This window comes from Giraffa tippelskirchi, chromosome 1 (assembly GCF_054371585.1).
Source record: "Giraffa tippelskirchi isolate mGirTip1 chromosome 1, T2T-mGirTip1v1.2.pri, whole genome shotgun sequence".
Lineage (NCBI taxonomy): Eukaryota > Metazoa > Chordata > Mammalia > Artiodactyla > Giraffidae > Giraffa > Giraffa tippelskirchi.
In genome coordinates this window covers 108,942,262-108,963,084 of record NC_137275.1, presented here as the reverse complement: position 1 = coordinate 108,963,084, position 20,823 = coordinate 108,942,262, and the positions used below count along the sequence as shown (strand labels likewise).

Here is a 20,823-nt window from a genome sequence, read left to right as displayed (position 1 = left end):
TATATATAAAATCCAAAAACAAATACAAATCAAATTAAACATGTGGGAAGATGCTCAAACTCAATTATATCAAAAAGTTTGCAGTTAAAGTAAAAAATAACTTTAATCACATGTGATAAATATATTTATCAGATACTGGTTCTTGAGAATGTGGTCAAAAAAATTCACATGGACTATGGACAGGACAGTAGCTGTTAGTGGGGCTTCCTCAATGGCTCAGTGAGTAAAGGAGACACAGGAGACACAGATTTGATTCCTAAGTCAGGAAGATCCCCTGGAGGAAAAAATGCAACCCATCCCAGTATTCTTGCCTGAAAAATCCCAAGAACAGAGAAGAGTAGGACACAGTTGAATAACTAGCTGTTAGTAAAACCTCAAGAACGACAGTTTGGAGTGAAGTAAGTCAGAAATGCAGTACTTGAATGCAATCTCAAAAATGACAGAATGATCTCTGTTCCTTTCCAAGGCAAACCATTCAATATCACAGTAATCCAAGTCTATGCCCCAACCAGTAATGCTGAAGATGCTGAAGTTAAACGGTTCTATGAAGACCTACAGGACCTTTTAGAACTAACACCCAAAAAAGATGTCCTTTTCATTATAGGGGACTGGAATGCAAAAGTAGGACTTCAGGAAAAACCTGGAGTAACAGGCAAATTTGACATTGGAGTACAGAATGAAGCAGGACAAAGGCTAATAGAGTTTTGCCAAGAGAACGCACTGGTCAGAGCAAACACCCTCTTCCAACAACACAAGAGAAGACTCTACACATGGACATCAACAGATGGTCAACACTGAAATCAGATTGATTATATTCTTTGCAGCCAAGGATGGAGAAGCTCTATACAGTCAGCAAAAACAAGACCGGGAGCGGACTGTGGCTCAGATCATGAACACCTTATTGACAAATTCAGACTTAAATTGAAGAAACTAGGGAAAACCACTAGACCATTCAGGTATGACCTAAATCAAATCCCTTATGATTATACAGTGGAAGTGACAAATAGATTTAAGAGACTAGATCTGATAGAGTGCCTCATGAACTATGAATGGAGGTTCGTGACATTGTGTAGGAGACAGGGATCAAGACCATCCCCATGGAAAAGAAATGTAAAAAAGCAAAATGAATGTCTGAGGAGGCCTTATAAATAGCTTTGAAAGAAAAGAAGTGAAAAGCAAAGGAGAAAAGGAAAGATATTCCCATCTGAATGTAGAGTTCCAAAGAATAGCAAGGAGAGATAAGAAAGCCTTCCTCAGTGATCAATGCAAAGAATTGGAGGAAAACAACAGAATGGGAAAAACTAGAGATCTCTTCAAGAAAATTAGAGATACCAAGGGAACATTTCATGCAAAGATGGGCTCGATAAAGGACAGAAATGGTAAGGAACTAAGAGAAGCAGAAGATATTAAGAAGAAGTGGCAAGAATACACAGACCAACTGTACAAAAAAGATCTTCAAGACCCAGATAATCACGATGGTGTGATCACTGACACTCACCTAGAGCCAGACATCCTGGAATGTGATGTCAAGTGGGCCTAGGAAGCATCATTATGAACAAAGCTAGTGGAGGTGATAGAATTCCAGTTGAGCGATTTCAAATCCTAAAAGATGATGCTGTGAAAGTGCTGCACTCGATATGCCAGCAAATTTGGAAAACTCAGCAGTGGCCACAGGACTGGAAAAGGTCAGTTTTCATTCCAATCCCAAAGAAAGGCAATGCCAAAGAATGCTCAAACTACTGCACAATTGCACTCATCTCACACGCTAATAAAGTAATGTTCAAAATTCTCCAAGCCAGTCTTCAGCAGTAACTGAACCGTGAACTTCCAGATGTTCAAGCTGGTTTTAGAAAAGGCAGAGGAACCAGAGATCAAATTATCCAACATCCTCTGGATCATCAAAAAAGCAAGAGAGTTCCAGAAAAAAACATCATTTTCTGCTTTATTGACTATGCCAAAGCCTTTGACTGTGTGGATCACAATAAACTGTGGAAAATTCTTAAAGAGATGGGAATACCAGACCATCTGACCTGCCTCTTGAGAAACCTGTATGCAGGTCAGGAAGCAACAGTTAGAACTGGACATGGAACAACAGACTGGTTTGAAATAGAAAAAAGGAGTACGTCAAGGCTGTACATTGTCACCCTGCCTATTTAACTTATATGCAGAGTACAGCATGAGAAACGCTGAGCTGGAAGAAACACAAGCTGGAATCAAGATTGCTGGGAGAAATATGAATAACCTCAGATATGCAGATGACAACCCCCTTATGGCAGAAAGTGAAGAAGAACTAAAGAGCCTCTTGATGAAAGTGAAAGAGGAGAGTGAAAAAGTTGTCTTAAAGCTCAACATTCAGAAAGCTAAGATCATGGCATCTGGTCCTATCACTTCATGGCGGATAGATGGGGAAACAGTGGAAACAGTGGGTGACTTTATTTTTTGGGGCTCCAAAATCACTGCTGATGGTGATTGCAGCCATGAAATTAAAAGACGCTTACTCCTTGGAAGGAAAGTTATGACCAACCCAGATAGCATATTTAAAAGCAGAGACATTATTTTGCCAACAAAGGTCTGTCTAGTCAAAGCTATGGTTTTTCCAGTAGTCATGTATGGATGTGAGAGTTGGACGATGAAGAAAGCTGAGTGCTGAAGAATTGATGCTTTTGAACTGTGGTGTTGGAGAAGACTCTTGAGAGTCCCTTGGACTGCAAGAAGATCCAACCAGTTCATCCTAGGGGAGATCAGTCCTGGGTGTTCATTGGAAGGACTGATGTTGAAGCTGAAACTCCAATACTTTGGCCACCTCATGCGAAGAATTAACTCATTGGAAAAGAGCCTAATGCTGGAAGTACTGGGGGCAGTAGGAGAAGGGGATGACAGAGGATGAAATGGCTCGATGCCATCTCTGACTCGATGGACATGGGTTTGGGTAGACTCCTGGAGTTGGTGATGGACAGGGAGGCCTGGCGTGCTGCAATTCATGGGGTCACAAAGAGTCGGACACAACTGAGCGACTGAAATGAACAGAACTGAAGTCAGAAAGATAAAAAAACAAATATAAAATTTATCGTATCTGTATGGAATCTAGAGAAATGGTTTTGATGAACTTATTTGCAGGAAAGAAATGAAGACGCAGATATAAAGATGGAACTCGTGGATGCAGTAGGGGAAGGAAAGAGTGGGACAAACAGAAAAAGTAGCATTGACATATATACACTACCTTGTATAAAACAGATAATGGTGAGAAGTTGTTATATAACACAGGGAGCCCAGGTTGGCGCTCTGTGGTGACCTACAGGGGTGGAGTCCGGGGAGAAGAGGGAGGTTCACGATGGAGATGGTGCTGGTTTAGTCACTAAGTCGTGTCCGACTCTTGCGACCCCATGGTCTGGAGCCTGTCAGGCTCCTCTATTCATGAGACTCTCCAGGCAAGAATCCTGGAGTGGGTTGCCATTTCCTTTTCCAGGGGATCTTCTCGACCCAGGAGTCTCCTGCATTGCAGGCAGATTCTTTATCAACTGAGGTATGAGGCAAGGTGACATTATGTATGATTATGACTGATTTGGGCTGTCGTATGGCGGAAACCAACACAATATTGCAAAGCAATTTTCCTTCAATTAAAAAAATAGATTTTAAAAAAAGGGAATGATATTTTGGCAATAAATAACAGTATCAACATTTTAAATGTATATACTACCTGAACATTGAATCAAATGTAATATCAACAATTCTACATCTAGGAACTCATATATACACATAATAATAAAAACAACAAAACATACATTTATTGGAAATATAACTGTCGCAGAAAAGCTTGGGAATCTCATGAAAGGAATGGACATAATTAATTTTGATATAAATTTATAAAGAGTGTTTTGAGAAAATTTAAGAAATATATATGGACTGGTATGGAAATGTCTTTAAGATATTGCATAGCAAAAGCAAGTGATAGATATATAGAAATAAACAAATATATATACATATAGAGAATACCCTTGCATCTACAGAGATTATTACTAGATGAAAATTAAGAAACAAATTTAGGGTCAACCTCTGAGAATGAGGACTGGAAGAAACTGATAGAAAAATAGAAAATTCATTTCATATTTCATCTTGTATTGTTTGGATTTCCTTGTGGCTCAGATGGTAAAGACAATGCCGGCAATGCGGGAGACCCAGGTTCCATCCCTGGGTTGGAAAGATCCCCTGAAAAAGGGAATGGCAATCCACTCCAGTATTCTTGCCTAGAGAATTCCATGGAGAGAGGAGTTTGGTGGACTACAGTCCATGGGGTCGCAAACAGTCAGACTCCACTGAGCGACTACAGTTTCCTAGCATTCAGGTTTCACTTATGCTATTTATTACTATCTATTTCACTTCAGTTTCATGGTAAACACTAAAAGTATAAAAGTAACAATGCTGTGCATAATGCGAATGAAATACAGTATAGGTAAGCCATACAAAATTATGTATTTTAAGCTATATAAGTAAAAATGCTAACTTAAATGACAAGATGCTAAATAAAAATTACACTGTCTTTGAAAAAGAATAAAAAATATAAATGTGTAAGTTGGTGAAAAATCAGTATAACTATGTAACAATTTACTCGCTAATTCATTGCATATTAATTCCTTGCTATATAGGCATTACACCATTCTGCTGCTGCTAAGTCGCTTTAGTCGTGCCCGACTCTGTGCGACCCCATAGACGGCAGCCCACCAGGCTCCTCTGTCCCCAGGATTCTCCAGGCAAGAACACTGGAGTGGGTTGCCATTTCCTTCTCCAGTGCATGAAAGGGAAAAGTGAAAGTCAAGTCGCTCAGTCGTGTCTGACTCTTAGCGACCCCATGGACTGCAGCCTACCAGGCTCCTCCGTCACTGGAGTGGGGTGCCATTGCCTTCTCCGGACCAACTTACAGGTCTTCATTTTTTAATCAATTTAACAATCTCCGTGGCCAAAAGCTGGGCCACACCATTCCATTCCGCTGGCGTTCACTGTATGACAACTAATGAGCCAGCCCAGGGAGACAAGGAAGAGAGATAAAAGGTCACAGGCTCACACCCTCCTTCATTTATGAACATGCAGCATCACACCATGATGGTGTTTTGGCAAATCGCACTGTCCGCAACCCCACAGGTGACGGGAAGCACAGTTCCACAGGCAGCAGAAAGATGCGCAGCCCCTCCCACATTTGCTGGGGCTGACACCCCCGTCCCGACAGCTGTCCCTGAGTGGCCAGATAGCTGGTGACCAAGTTGGACTCCACCCCGTGCCAGAAATGAACCTCACATGGAGGCAGGCCCTAAACCTACTCAGCCCCTCCTTCTGGAGCCCCCGTGTGACAGCAGAGCCACAGCGCAGACACCTATGGGGACAGCTCTTCTGTTCATGTTGCCTCACCACCCAACCTCCTCACGTCCACCTGAGGTCTACTACACAAGATCAGGGATCACCTCCTTGCTCAGGGAGGCTGCCATGCCTTGTGCCACTGATGCTTTAGGAAACACTCCATATGAACACACGCTACACACACAACTGTCAACATACACATTTAATGCCGTCCAAGCTGGGTTCCTATTGCAAAAGGAGACTCATGCAGCAGCATGACCTTTGCAGGAGTCACATGGGGTTAGAGTAGCTGGAGCCGCTTCCCAGCCATCCATTAATAGCCACTGAGATAGCAGACAGGCACTTGGAGCAAGATGCCAACCTCACCAAGTTCTCCCAACCCCTGTGCTCACTGCCACCTAAAGACAGCCTGCCCTGAACCATCTACACAGAACAGAGGACTGTGTAAATGCTGCACTGAAATGCCTAGTGACAAGGTGGAAAGAGAAGAGAAGAGGAGATGGACACAGAGAAAGGAGGCTTGCTATCTATGTGTGGGTTATCATCACTACTCCAGTTTGGGGGTACGAGTTAGGTCACAGGAATTTCACCCACATTTCAGTTTTCTTTAGATGTAGATAGAGCTATTGCCACACAAAAAAGAAAGTCCTGTAATAAAATCCTATTGGAAAATTACTGCACTGAACGCATTCCATTGCTTTTAGAAGCTACTGCGTCACAGCCCAAAGGCCATAACGTGATTCTCACTCAGTCCCTCACTCACGCATCTGTCCACCAGTCTGTTCAGAACACAGAGATGAAACTGCAGGCTCTGGAGTCATCTATGTGAGACGGCACCCCAGCCCCACCCCTTCCTCAGCAGTACAGGTTCTCTCTGCCCTACCTCCCTCGCTTGTGAAACGGGAGTATCAGTAAGGCGTCCATCCTATTGTTGCAAAGGTTAAAGGAGACAAGATACATAAAATCCTTAGAACCCAAAGTATGTGCTCCCTCTGGGTGTCTATATTCATGTAACAAACATTTCAATCCAGCTAGCTACAAACCACAAGGGCAGAAAATCTGTCTTCAAGGAATTATTCCAGTAAGAAGACAAGCTGTTAAGGAACTTCAGCAGCAAGACAACCACGACTGTTGTCAGACAGGAAATACAGACCAGGTGCGTGGAGAGAAGACTCCCTCCAGCTAAGCAGGTCACAGAGGATTCTGAAGAGATTTCCCATGAGAAGGGCCATCAAAGATGAACAGGGTCTGGACAACTGGTACTGCGCATCTGTGGTGAAACACTCCAGTTTACAGATAAACCATGAGGGCGTCCAGTAAAATCCATCAAGCAGATGAGCAGAAGCACTTGGGGCTGGGTTCTGGAAGACCTCGGGAGCCTGACCAAGGAGCTGTGCCTTTGGCTGTTTGCAAAAGAAAGCCATCAGAGGCTCAGCAGGATCAGAATTATCCTCTTTATTTACCTAAGTTATGTTTCTGATAGATACGTCATTCAGGCAGAACTTGGAACTACTCCCTAGGACATCAACTATTGTAACTAAAGAAAACTGCATGTGACTTAAAAACTGTCAGACCAGAAGGCTTCATCTGACAACAGAGTTTAGAGTATATTTAACTTGTTCAGTCTTGGAAGCAAAACTGTTGCCTAATTATCACTTTGAGAGGCAACCAAAGCTTTAATGGGCCATCCTGAGAATAGAATGGAAAAGGAAAACAAATGCGAAGAAAATTAAGAAATCTTCCCCCACTCAAACCCCAGAGCCCCAAATGAGGTCTCCTTAAGACTTCCACCTTATTGATTTACTACCAAAACATCACAGTGTGATTGCTATGTCAGTGAAAAGCATCTTTTCCTCGTCTAACCTAATTCACAGCGATCAAATTCTCACGTGTATGAGACACTGTCCACACAAAGTTGTAGCTGCACTAAGAGAAGAGACAGTGTCCAAAAAGGTGGATGGATGGACATGGGTGCTGAGAAGAAGGAAAATGGGCAAAGATAACATCCAAGAATAAAGAAAAATCAACCCAAAAAAACTTCAGGTTAAAGTGTTCAGTCATTTTTAAGCTTTGCAGAGGCATACACCATTAAGGAATAGATAAAAACTAGGAAGTTATTCTTGTTGCTTTTAAAACTCAGATTAAATATCTGTTAAAAGTACTGATTCTGTAATTCTGATGAGTACCACCCAGGCAGCTCTGCATTATGACATAAATAATAGCCTTTGCTCAGAACAAACATGGCAGAAGTATCACTCACATGGTCTGTTGTCAACGCAGCACACAGGTGAAAATGGTCACAGGAAATGTCATGATTGCTCACTGAACATATGTACTTCTCTAAGTCATCGTATCTCTCTTCATACAGCGCTGGAAGTGAAGAGCAAGAATTTCCCAATGAATGGACACACAAGGATGGGATAACTTGAAAGGAAGACACAAAATTCCTATGAATGTGTCAAACCTACCAAGTCTCACTTTATATGACTGCTTCATCAGCAAGTAGTTCTTGTGGGAACTGGCACGGGAGTTGGCATTTCTTTTAGAAGCAATACTTCATTCAATCATACTGTCTGCTTGTTTCCAGTACCGTTTTACAGATTGTAGCCACCTTAAAAATTTTAATTATGTATTACTTATGCAGAACATGGAACCACTTCCTGAAATGTCAAGTACTTCAAAATACAGAAAATGTTATGTGCCTTAAAACTTGTACATAAATGAATAGGCCCTGGAGCCAGATGGCCTAAGGTTGAATTCCAGCCTCCTTAACCTGGGCTGAGACTCTTGGTTGAATCACAAAATCTCTCTGTGCCTCGTTTTTCATATTTAAAAGGAAATAATAATAGCAGTCAGAAAATCTACCTAACAGCAGCAATTAAAATAATAAATCATAAGCGTTGTTGGCCATCTAAGACACATCAACATATGCAAAGTACTTAGAAAGGCACTTGGCAAATCAGAGTCTTTGCTATAATTGTTGTTAGTGGGCAAAGATCTAGCACAATGGAAAAATGATACGGGGCTTTCAACTAATAAGGCTCCCCTATCTTTCCAAACATCTGTAAACTGGGACAACATAAGAAGTCTCAAGGTCCATGGCAGACTGTGTCATTATGTGTGTGTGTTAGTTGCTCAATCAAAGTGTCTGACTCTTTGCGACCCCACAGACTGTAGTGCCGGAAGCCAGCTCACGAGATCCCACCCATGACAGAGTCATGAGGAGAAGACCTGATGAGCAGAGTAACTCAGGCCTCAGGGATTCTCGCAAGGAAGGCTGTCTCAGCGCTCACCTTAAAGATGATATCTCTCTTTCTGATGCTTGCTATAATAAACCTCTTCTTATTTTCTGTGACTTAGGGAAAAGGCCTTTCCTGATCTCTTCCTAAATAGATCAATCTGGAACCCTGATCGATACGGCCCCCGAACGGTGGCGCCCTGTTAGATTATCTAGGATATAGAGTATTTTAATCTAAACTTCCCTTGCTAGCATTTTAGTCTGTTTAACAAGAGTGCCTGTGCCTTTGGAACTAATGTGCATGACTGCTCCTTAACAATAAAACAGCATTGAGAGCCTCTGCACAGAAAGCCCCAATGGGCACAGAACCCTTCGTAGGAAAGAAGGCTTATTAGGAAATATAAGAAATATTGCTTTATGAAACTGTTACTTAATCTATATTTACTCACTATGTTTTTGCTCTTAACATATTTAGCCTATATAATGAAAGCATAATAGTTAGAGATAAAAGTTTAGCTTTAATACATAATAAGACAATTGTTAATTTAGCTGGTGATTTTTGCTAAGAAGTGACCTTTGCGCTACATTGTTTCAACTTGCTGTACCATGACCTTATGGGACCACATTCTTTTCCCTCGGGCTCGGGCGTGGGATGGATTACCGAAGACAGGTTTTGCCTTGAGGCTTTCTGTTGATGAATTCTTTCCTGCTGTGCCGGATGCAGGAGTGTTCTGGCTGGTCGACCCCTGTCAATGGAGAGTCACGGGGTGTTGGCAGGCCCCCGGGCCAGAAGATGATGTAAACATAATGAAACTTTTTGTAACTAAGAGATGCAAACGGTTTCAATAATGGTCAAAACTGCCGACCCATTAAGCTGATTTGGTATGACTCTATACTTTACATTTGTTTCTATGTATCACTAAAAATATAAAAGCTGTCTTGAAAACAATAAAGTCGGGAGACACTTGGAGACGCTAAGATTCGCTGTGTCTTCTCATTTCGCATCACCGACGCCATCCTTCCTGAAGGAACCCCTGGACCCACTGGAGCTGGACTCCGGCACTCTAGCCCACCAGGTTCCTCTCCATGGGATTCTCCAGGCAAGAATACTGGAGTGGGTAGCCTATCCTTTCTCCAGGGAATCTTCCTGACCCAGGGATGGAAACTGGGTCTCCTGCATTGCAGACAGATTCTTTACTGTCTGAGCCACCAGGGAGCCATGATACTATTTTAATTCTATTTCTTTGCAGAAGGACAAAGAAAAAGAAAAATAAATCAATCACTTCTGGTGAGCCTTTCTTGAGATACGGGGGAAATTTCCTACTCAACTGCAGATCCAGCTGGGGGAACCCTTGGTTTTTTTCCTTTACAGAGTGTGGCCTTGCTCAGCACCTGCCAGGAGGAGTGAGTGTATTCCCTGAATATTCAGAGATAAGGTAAGAGATTCATCAGGTGGTTATGGAACTTTCCAGAACACATATAGAAAAGATGACATTCAAACATTCAAAACAGATAAGTATTCTATCTAGACTGAAGCTCAGGCCTACTCAGTCAGATGCTCCGGGTTGCTGATGGTAGCGGAAAGAGCCAGGAAGGGGCAGTGGATAATGATGAGATGCTCCCAGATTTCTGCTCCAGTTTCCCCACCAAGACAGTGGACCTATTAAAGACAAAAATGCTCCATTAAAACTGAGCAGGAGGTCTGAAAGATGTCTTTCCAAAGCAAACAAACAGATGGCCAATAGTTACTTGAAAAGATGCTCAACTTTACCCATCATTGAGAAATGAAAATCAAAACCACATGAGGTATCACTCACACCTGTCAGAACAGCCACCACCAAAAAGAACACACATAAAATGTGTTGGCTGGAGGCTTCCCTGATGGCTCAGTGGTAAAGATTCTACCTGCCAATCCAGAAGACACAGGTTCAATCCCTGATCCAGGAAGATCCCACAAGCCAAGGTACAACTAAGCCTGCACACCGCAACAATTAAGCCTGTGCTCTAGAGACCAGGAGCTGCAACTACTGAGCCCATGTGCCACAAATGAAGCCCTCATGCCCCAGAGCCCATGCTCCACATCAAGAGAAGCCACTGCATTGAGAAGCCAGTGCACCACAACTAGAGAGAAACCTCCACTCGCCTCAGCTAGAGACGAGCCCATGCAGCAGTGAAGACCCAGCACAGCCAAAAAATAAAAATATAAAATAAACAAAAATATTTTAAAAAGCAATCTGAATGTCCATTGCTCAGAGACTAAGTAAACACATTTAAAAAAATATTGTTGGCGAGGGTATGGAGAAACAGGAACTCTTGTACACTTTTAGAGGGAATGTGAGATGGTTACAGCCATTCAGAATAGTACCAGAGGCTCCTCAATAAACTAAAAATAGAACTGCCATATTCTGCAATTATATTCAGCAATTCCACTTCTGGGTGTCTATCCAAAGAAAACAAAAGGATATATGCATCCCCCATGTTTATTGCAGCACTATGTATAACAGCCAAGATAGGAAGCCACCTAAGTGTTCACTGAAGGATGGATGTATGGATAAAGAAACTGTAGTATGTATACATAGAATGGAATATTATTTAACTACAAAAAAGAATGACATCTTCCCATCTGTGATCATGGAAGGACGTCAAGGGCATTATGCTAAGTGAAATAAATCAATAAGTCAGACATAAAAATGATTTCACATGTGAAATCTTAAAACACACACACACAAACAAGCTCAAATATATAGAGAACACGCATGTAGTTACAAGAAGTGGGTGTGGGAGAAATTGGTGAATGGCTTTTATTTGTTGTTTTAGTTTAGTTTAAACAAATTAAATAGCTTTCCAGTTGATTTAAAAATAGCAGATGCAAATAAGCCCTGGAAGCTTGACTCATCATCATACATCGTTTCATATTGGCCAACCATGCCAAGTTTACATAAACACTGACAAATTCAGCCAACACAAAATCCTGACACACACTTTCTTTTAATTCCCATAACCAATCCATCAATAATTCCTCTGTATCTTACTTTCCAAAATATCTTTCAAATCTAAGCATTTTCTCCACGTTCATGGCCCCCAGGTCATCTACAATATCCTCCTGGCTGACCTCCCAGCTCCCCTGGGCCCACCCCTGCACTCTTCACATCATAGCCAATAGACATGTCTCGAGGATGAACTCAATCAGGCCACGTCCCCAATTACATTTTCTCAATATCTTCCCACTACATGTGGAACAAAATACAGACTCCTGAACAGGGCGAACATTGTGTTGGGGGTTCCCACCCTCACCAGCCACTCTCCAGCCGCATTCCAGCCTCTCTCCCTTCGTGCACTCACTTCTCTCCAGACACACCGGACTTCGCTTTGTCACCTGAACACAAATTTCCTACCCCAGAGCTTCCACATACACTGTTCCCTCTGCTTAGAATGCTCTTACCCCCTTTTGGACTTGTAGAGTTCGGTTTAGTGTCACCCACTGGAAGACTCTTCCCACCAGCACTGCAGAGCTGTCCTCAGGCTGCACCTATCCCCCAGCTGGCCATCATCACAGTCAGACAGGCTGCCCCTTCTCATCACCATATGCAGGGAAGTGGGCTGCCACAGTCACACGTATGCTCAGCTGTCTGATCCCTTTTGCCCAGTGATTCTGTGGCTCACATCTGGGCATTCCCACACCCACAGTGCCTGGCATTGTGGAGACACTGCTTCTATGCCGAATGCATGAACGTCCTTTGACCCGATAAAGCAAATGGAACTAGATTTAGGGAAGATTCTCAAAAGTGGTGTCAACTTATAAAATATAAGTTTTCCTCTAATTTTGCCCTCCAAATGTGAATTTCTGATCCCCGAGAGTGCCCAGGAACAGCAATACCTGCTATCTGGCAGCCATGGAGCTGCCACCACTCCCTATGGTGAGCAAGGAAATAAGGATGTGAATAATCACATCACAGGACACGGTTTTAGTTAAAAACTAAACATGGTGAGAGTTATGTTTCATTTGGTGGGAATTTTTAGGGCATCAAGCCCGGGAGACAGCCTCTCAAGTGACCCTGAGAGAACTGCTCTGAGGAGACAGGGAGAGGAGGGGAGGGTGGGAAGTCAGGTAATGTAGAAGCTTGCAACAAGGGGCAGGTAGTCTGAAAATCAAAAGATTATTGCTAATCAGGGAACACGTGCTGTAGTCCATGCGGTTGCAAAGAGTCAGACATGACTGAATGACTGAACCGAACTGAACTGAGGGAAGACGAGATATCTCATTAAGGAATTGCACTTTTCTGTGTATGGGAAGATGCAAGAGTCTGGGCTCACTGAAATCATCCCTTTCATATGCATCTCAGCTATCTGGGGCCACTGCCCTGTGATGTGATTATTCACATCCTTAGTTCCTTGTTCACCATAGGGAGTGGTGGCAGCTCCATGGCTGCCAGATAGCACGCATTGTTCTTCCTGGCCACCCTCGGGGCTCAGAAATTCACATTTGGAGGGCCAAAACAGCTGAAGGCTGTGACATCCTTGTCTATGATATGGCAGGAAATACTTCATCTCACACTGGTTTCCTTTAAACAGATTACACTGACACTTGGCAATCAACTGGAAATGACTCACTATCACAGTTATTAGATAATTTTTTACAATTCCCTTGCCCATTTGGTTTGGTGGCTCAGATGGTAAAGAACCTGCCTACAGTGTAGGAGGCACAAGAGACCTGAGTTCGATCCCAGAGTCAGGAAGATCCCCTGGAAAAGGGAATGGCTACTGACTCCAGTTTTCTTGCCTAGAGAATTCTATTTATTATTGATTTCCCAGGTGGCGCAGTGGTGAAGAATCCACCTGCCAATACAGGAGGCACAAGAGACAGGGGTTTGATCCCTGGACTGGGAAGATCCCCTGGAGGAGGGCGTGGCAACCCACTCCAGTATTCTTGCCTGGGAAATCACATGGGCAGAGGAACCTGGCGGGCTACAGTCTATGGAGTTGCAAACAGTCGGACATGACTGAGGGACTGACCACACACAGTCAGATAACACAGCTGAATGGTGGCCTTACAGTCTGTGCACATGGCACTCTTCCCTGACTCTGCCAGAAGAACCATCAGTCTCCAAAGACCTCCAGCTTTACCCTTACAGAAGCTGGGGAAGCTGAGGTCCCCCATGTCACTCCATTTCAGAGCTTGGAGACAAGAGTACAGTTCAAGGCCCTGGAGTGCAAAGACAAAGCTGTTGGATGTTTTCCAAATGTGAATATTCAAGGCCTTCAAGATGCAGTGTATACAGATTGAGCAGAAATAAACACAAGAAGTCAGCTTCAAACAAATCAAAAATACAGCCTGCTTGGTGGCTCCTAGTTCACACAGGAAAAGTTAAGCGAAACACAGGCTTATCATCATTTCCCCTTCAAGCTGAAAGCCCCTTAGAGCGGAAGAATTCTTCTATAATGCTGTAAGCCTCTCTGAATAAATACTCTCACTCTGCTGTAAAAACGTTCTCAGTACCCTTCATTTGCCCTATAAATGTCTATTTTCCAACCTGCTCTCTCTGCCCTGGGAAACTGAGCCACAGAGGCTACTTCAAAAGGGTTCCGGGGTTCTCTGGGTCCATCGGATTTGGCTGAATGAGAGCCTGGGCAAGAGACCTGAGGGGAATGAGGATGAGGTCTTAGTGCCACCAGCTCCCTTCCTGGAGGGTTGCCCTGAGCCAACTGTGCCCCCCTGCCTGCCTCCCCCCGCCCCCGCCACCCTCACTAAGGCAGCTGCCCTCCCCAAGCGGCCAGCACGCATAGAACCTCCCTGTGGGCCTCAAGGACGAGCTCCAGGATCAGGCCTACAGGTCTGCCCACAGTTTTCTCTGTGACCTGATCCACCCTTCAAGCTCCACAACTGAGAGCCTTTCACTGATGGACAACTGATTTCATTCTGGTTTCTCCTTCGGTTCACTTGTTGAGATGGGAAGTGTTTGGGTATGTGTGGTATTTTGTGGCTGTTCAGGGTTTTTAATGAGTTGAGGATGTGAAACCTCAGCAACCCCTGACCCAGTCCTCCCCCTCTTCCACCCAGCATATTTCAACAGCACCGGAAGCTCTAGTCTCACTCTCCACTTCAACAACCTACTCCCGTGACCACACCTGGACCCTGTCCAGCATGTCAACAATCACAAACCCCTCTCTGTGTGTCAGCCCCTCCCTCCAGCTGCCTCCCCTGGGGACCTCCCAGAAGTGTGTCCTGTTGGGTGAGCTCCGAGGCAGCACCTCTCCAGTCCGCTGCTGGCTCCCCTCCATACCTTGCCTGCAGCTGACGATCTGGATCCACTTTCCCCAGTGTTCTGTCTGGACACAGGGCAAGTTTACCCTGCTCGTGTCCCATCAAACTGTGACATAGCTGATGCCTTTCCCACAAGACTTCTGCATGTTCTACAATGATGGTAGAACTGATGGTACAACTCCACAGCCCTTGACATTCTTCTGCAGTCCTTTCTGATGAGAGGACATCTCTGTTTTCAGTTCTCTCTCAACTTTGTGATGAACGCTCACCCTCTCGGTCTTAGAGTCTGAGAAGACACCAGGCACCACCAGACCCAACACTAGCCCCCTACGATGGGACCAGGTACCACCTCAAACTTCCCAGTTCCTTCTTCCTCAGCCAGTTGTACTCCCCCTTGACCCTGTCAACTGGAAGGCGCTGCTGTTCATTCCACTAGCAGACTCAGGTCACTTCCATTGAAAACACCACCAAGGTTCATCTCCTGTGGCACTCTCTCCCTCCTCTTTTTGGCACGGCTCCCCCTTGTGGTCTACACACACTGTCTGCACCTCCTCCCCTTCCTCTGAGTCCTTGGGACCAACCCTTTAGTCCTTGGCACTGCTCTTCAAACACCAGTGATGCTTCAGTGATAGAGAAATCCAGACGATGCTCCCCTGGCCCACAGTGCGCTGGCTTCTCTCTGAAACACGTGAAAGATTTCTGCCAGGGTCTCCTTTCCTAAGAGCTTCTGCTCCCTGGGTTTCAGTTACAGTATTCTTCCTTAGATCTATTTCTCTTCCTCTCTTCTCTCGGGATTAGTGTAATCACTGCTCAAATTAGAAGTGTGAAGATCGTTGAGCATCTTCACTCAAATCCCAGTGAACCTGAGCTCCTAGCACCAAGAGAATCTGGCACCTCTTGCTCCCGTTTTCCACAGACTGGCGCGAGCATCACCATGCTCACCTGGATGGCTGAAACAAGTGCTTCCCTGCCAGACTGCTGGCGGCCTCTCCACCCCATTGCCTCCTGCTACCTGGGCCACCAGTGAGTGTGTAAGGTGGAGGCTGACTGACCCTGCTGAACACACTCCAATGCTTTCTCTTGCTTCTGAGTTAAATCAACCTCATTAGTGCTTCCTTTCTGGGACCTGCCAACCATTTGATAAGCCTCCTTCCACTGATGAATCTAAAAAAGAGTGAATATATGTGTATGTAAAACACACACTGATTCACTTTGCTGTACATCTGAAACACACAACCACACAACATTGTAAATCAACTCTATTCCAATAAAAAATTTTTTTTTAATTTTCTGCTCAGTTCTTTGGGACTTCATTCTATTTTGAAAGGTCCCAAGTATGTGTCAAATATCAGTAAGATGTGTATGCTTTCCTCCTGCTCACCCATCTTATGTCAGTTTAATGCTTAGACTCAGCCACACACCCTAAGAGACCAGAGGACGTCTGTCCTCCTCTATAGCTTCCCAGGTGGCTCAGTGGTAAAGAACCTGCCTGCCAATGCAGGAGACACAAGAGATGCAGGTTCAGTCTCTGGGTTGGGAAGATCCTCTGGAGGAGGGCATGATAACCCACTTCAATATTCTTGTCTGGAGAATTCCATGGACAGAGGAGCCTGGCAGGCTACAGTCCACGGGATCGCAAAGAGTCAGACACGACTGAGCACACACAGGGTACACATGGGATTTTAGGTCTTACAATACTTTGACATCCTTTTAAACCTTGGTGATGACTCATATCTTTAGGGAGGAGGACAAATGCTCCTCAGGAAGCAAAGTAGGCCCCTGACCAGGCGGGACAGGGTCAGGTGGGGAGGTGGCCACTGGAAACGAGAACCTCAGAGGTTCCCATCCTCATGGCCACTATAAGTGGTTGGGGTGTCTGAGTGGTGGGGGTGGGAATGTTGGGGGAAGTGAAGTCCCCAGGGACAGAAAGTTCGCTTGATTGGTGTCTGTAGTAATGGTGACACTCACAGGAGGTGGAAAGGTGGCATGTGGTACTGTTTAACTTCTATCAGAGCTCTGGAAGAGTCCCTTGGCTTCCAAACTGAACCAATTAGATCGGCTGCCGGGGGTGTATGTGGAAGGCGGGTGCGCCGAGCACTCCCTTCATGCCTAGCAATGTCTTCTGAGATGGGACAGGAGTCCTTGCTGTGGGTGACATCTGGATGACATCTAGGACTCCCAGGGGGATGAGGCATGTCCCAGGAGGGCTGTCTGGGGGTTAGCAGATGTAGACAAGTCTGCTACTGGCTCTCTGTTTGGGTACCTGTAAAGCAAAGATCTCTGGAGTCCTTCAACCCAAAGGGAGAGGCTTCCAGGCCAGGGGCAGGCACACGTGGAGATTCCCAGACAGGGCCCCTGGTCGGCCAGCCTTGGGGCTGAGACCGCTGCCTGAAGGGCAGCCAGCTGTTCAGCCTTGGCCCCCTTCCTCTGCCAGGACACTTGGTTTGAGAGATGGGAGAGTAGCCCCAAATCCCTGAGTTCCTGCACACACACTGGTGGTAACTCCATCTATAGAATCTGCCAACTCCCGTTTCTGTTCACTCAGGTGATCTCTGGGTGTCCCCAGGCAGCTGAATGGTCTGGGATTGGGGTACCTCCTCCAACTCCCCAGCATCTGGCCTGGACTGAGGGCAGGGGGCAGAGAGGACAAGTCCCGCTCGAGGGTGGGGCCTGCCAGGGCCCCAGGTTCAGCCCCACACCCCTGCCCTCCACAAGAGGCCTGGTCCCAGTTCCACACTGTGGGGTGCTGCTATCACCAACCGAATCGGGGAGGGCAGAGTCCAGAGGGTCACAGGCTCAGGGTCATGGGCACCTGTTTTCCGGGATCCTAAGTGCAGGGCTGAGGAAGGCAGCACTTGAGGTCACAAGCCCGGGGGTGCCCGTGGCCACCGCAGGTAGTCAGGTACTGAGGAGTCACAAAAGGAGGCCTCTTCAGCGGAGGAGTGGGGGAGGGCACCTATGGAATGCGCACAGAGCTCAGTGGGGGCAAGTTTTACAGCGTGTGGTGCAGGGGCCCCCATGAGACAGTGACTTGCAAGTCCCACCATCAGTCAGGTGAAATGAGTGGATGCAGATCGTGTTGTCCCCAGAACCCAAACAGGACTAAAAGCTGTCAGCGTTGTGTCCACACGTTGGATGGGGCCCGGTCACCAGGTCTCTGCACTCCTAGTCGGCAGTGGGGCCCTCAGCTTACCAATCAGATCCTGAGCCCCACTCTAGGGTGGCGGGCCGGCACCGTCTGTCTGTGCGGCATCCAACCCCAACACGCATTGGGCTCTTTGTCAACATCCGTGGGTCCAAGATGAGCACTTCAGTGAAAGAAGGGGTCTCCTCAGATGATACCATCAGTGCTGTCACACCTGTGCCCCTGGAGAAAGGTGACACGGCTAAGACGTCACCTACAAAGCATGTGCACATCCCAGGCGGCTGCCCCCCTCCCCAGGGAGCCAGGCAGACACACGTCCTGGCCCTTCAGAGATGGGACACTGCAGACTTCAGAGGGGCCATAGAAACAGGCACAGAACAGAACAGCTGTGCATTTCTGTGACAGTCATGCACCAGCTGCAGTTGGATGGAGTGACGGGGGGTGGGGGCTTCCTGGAGCCATGAAGGGAGTGGATCCACTGTGGGGGCAGGGGGCACTCTCAGGCTGAGAACACACCAAGGTGGGCTGGTGCCTGGAGAGCCAGTGAGGGCTACCACCCCTTCATTCATTAGGTCAATGATGGTGCAGCGGTAAAGAATGCACCTGCCAAGCAGGAGATGTAGGTTCGATCCCTGGATCGGGAAGATCCCCTGGAGAAGGAAATGCCAACCCACTCCAGTATTCTTCCCTGGAGAACCCCATGGACAGAGGAGCCTGGCGGGCTACAGTCCGTGGGGTCGCAAAGAGTCCGACACAACTGAGCACACACACACACACGGACGTGACTCAGTTCATGAAAATTATTTGTCAAGAGTGCAGCAGTTGAATATATGCTGTTTCACTTTTTACTTTTTTTTCTGATTATGCTGTGATTATTATTTTAGGAGTTTACCTAACATGTGGCTTTCTAAGGAATCCAAGACTTACTTTTTCAGATGTAATTGAATTTTTTTGATCTTGCCAGGAAGCATGTGGCATTTTAGTTTCCTGAATAGGGACTGAACCTGTACCTGTTGCAGCAGAAGCTCAGAGTCTTAACCACTGGACTCACAGGGAGTCCCACGATGAATTTTTTTTTTTAACACCAAGATAGTCTCATGCTTTCTTAAGATCATAAAGTCAACACTTTTTATTACCAACAGAGTTCTTCTCTACTGAATCTGTTTTGGTTTGAATTGTGTAATAATAACCTCAGTATTAAATATACAAATCATAAATAAACGATGGGCTTAATCAATTTTTCTGTATCCCTATGGAAAAGTGTCAGCAATAATATACTGACCTCTTCATCATGAAGAAACACATAAAACATTTACACACAATCACAGGCTCTAGTAGAAAGTGAAGATGAGCCCCTGGGTGTGTGACATTTCTGATACAGGCATCTCCAACACCTGCTTGTCGGTCCATCAGAGGAAACCTTGGGGCTAGAGACCTGCCAGCTCCCTGCAGATTCCTTCCCAGAATAGCAGGCGCTGAGCAAAGAGTGTGTCCAGCCGCAGCAAGCCAGGGCAGACCCGAGGTTTCTGTGGCACAGCAACTGGCCTCCACGCTGGCCTTTTTTCAGCGTCTAAATCGTTCTCTGCTCTGACAGCCGCTTTCCCCCTTTGACACATTCTTCCTTCCTGTTTGCTTTCCCAGGGGAGTCCCGGCCGCATGGTCCAGGGCAGGCTCCGTGGGGAGCTGCCCCTGAAGCTGTGGGCAGCTGTCCCCATATCCCCGCTTGTTGCAGCAAATGCTCCCCAGGCAAGTCTGATGCTCCCCACCCTATGTCTCCACCCCATATCTCTCCAAGGCAGAGAAAACAAGAACTCTAGGAGAAGCAGAGGCTGTCAGCTGGGATGAGGTTGTGAAGTCTCAAAGCCACTATTAGACATCAAATTATCCTGGCAGATCTGCCTTCCCCTCTAATGGAGAAAAAAGCCAAATTATCTCTTCCCATCAAGGCTTTACTTCCTTTTATATCAACTCAACTTAAAACAGTGCAGTCTGCCACCATAAAAAAAAAAAAAAAAAAGATGCTGTGGGCCTCCCTGTTGATGCAGTGGATAAGAATCTGCCTGCCAATGCAGGGGACACAGGTTCCACCCTTGATCCAGGAAGATTCCACATACCGCGGAACAACTAAGCCTGTGCTGCACAACTCTTGAGCCTGTGCTCGAGAGCCCGGGAGCCGCAGCAACTGAAGCCCCAGTGCGCTGGAGCCTGTGCTCACAGCGAGGGAACCACCATACTGAGAAGCCGCGCACAGCTAGAGAGGAGCCCCGGCTCACTACCAACTGAAGAAAAGCCTGCACAGCAATGAAGATTTGGCATGGTAAAAAATAAATAGATAAATTTTAAAAGATGCTGCATTTTAAATAATGCATTCATAGTGTAAACACAGATGATTATTATTTCTTTTCATTATCATTCTACAGAGAGTTTTTCCTATGCAATTAGAAACATTTCATTCACATCACTTTCTATGACCACTTTAAATTCCATGAATTAACTTGGCCAGTCCATACCCTGGAGATCTAGGCTGTTACTGACTGTTTGCTACTATAAATACTGTTGTACAGACCATGACATCACACATGTCCTCAAAGAAGAGCAGGAGAGAATGAGTGGGTCAAAGTATGCTGTCAAGTGTGAGCATTTAAAGTGTGCAGATGCTAATCCACTTACAAATGGACTAAAGATCTGCCAGTTCACAGATGAGAGCTGGCCCTGAGTAGAGGACACTTCAACTTCCCTGGTGGCTCAGATGATAAAGCGTCTGTTTACAATGCGGGAGACCCAGGTTCGATCACTGGGTCGGGAAGATCCCACGGAGAAGGAAATGGC

General features: G+C 45.7%; 1 protein-coding gene across 50 annotated transcripts in view; it reads right to left on the bottom strand.

Annotated features, from left to right (window-relative positions):
• LOC145506383 (olfactory receptor 4A47-like) overlaps window positions 1–20,823 on the bottom strand; it is a 162,709-nt gene that overhangs the window by 47,781 nt on the left and 94,105 nt on the right. For 11 of the 50 annotated variants that reach the window (XR_014053861.1, XR_014053913.1, XR_014053860.1 and 8 more), the window contains exons 5-9: window positions 18,043–18,216; window positions 10,135–10,247; window positions 9,249–9,333; window positions 7,818–7,960; window positions 7,610–7,719 (exon numbers count right to left, since the gene is read on the bottom strand). The gene's annotated coding sequence lies outside the window, so the exon portion shown is untranslated. Of the gene's footprint in view, window positions 1–6,502; window positions 6,557–6,706; window positions 6,753–7,609; window positions 7,720–7,817; window positions 10,248–16,513; window positions 17,113–17,609; window positions 17,806–18,042; window positions 18,217–20,823 lie in introns of those variants that run through there. The other 39 variants (XR_014053911.1, XR_014053892.1, XR_014053907.1 and 36 more) reach the window with 17 other exon arrangements.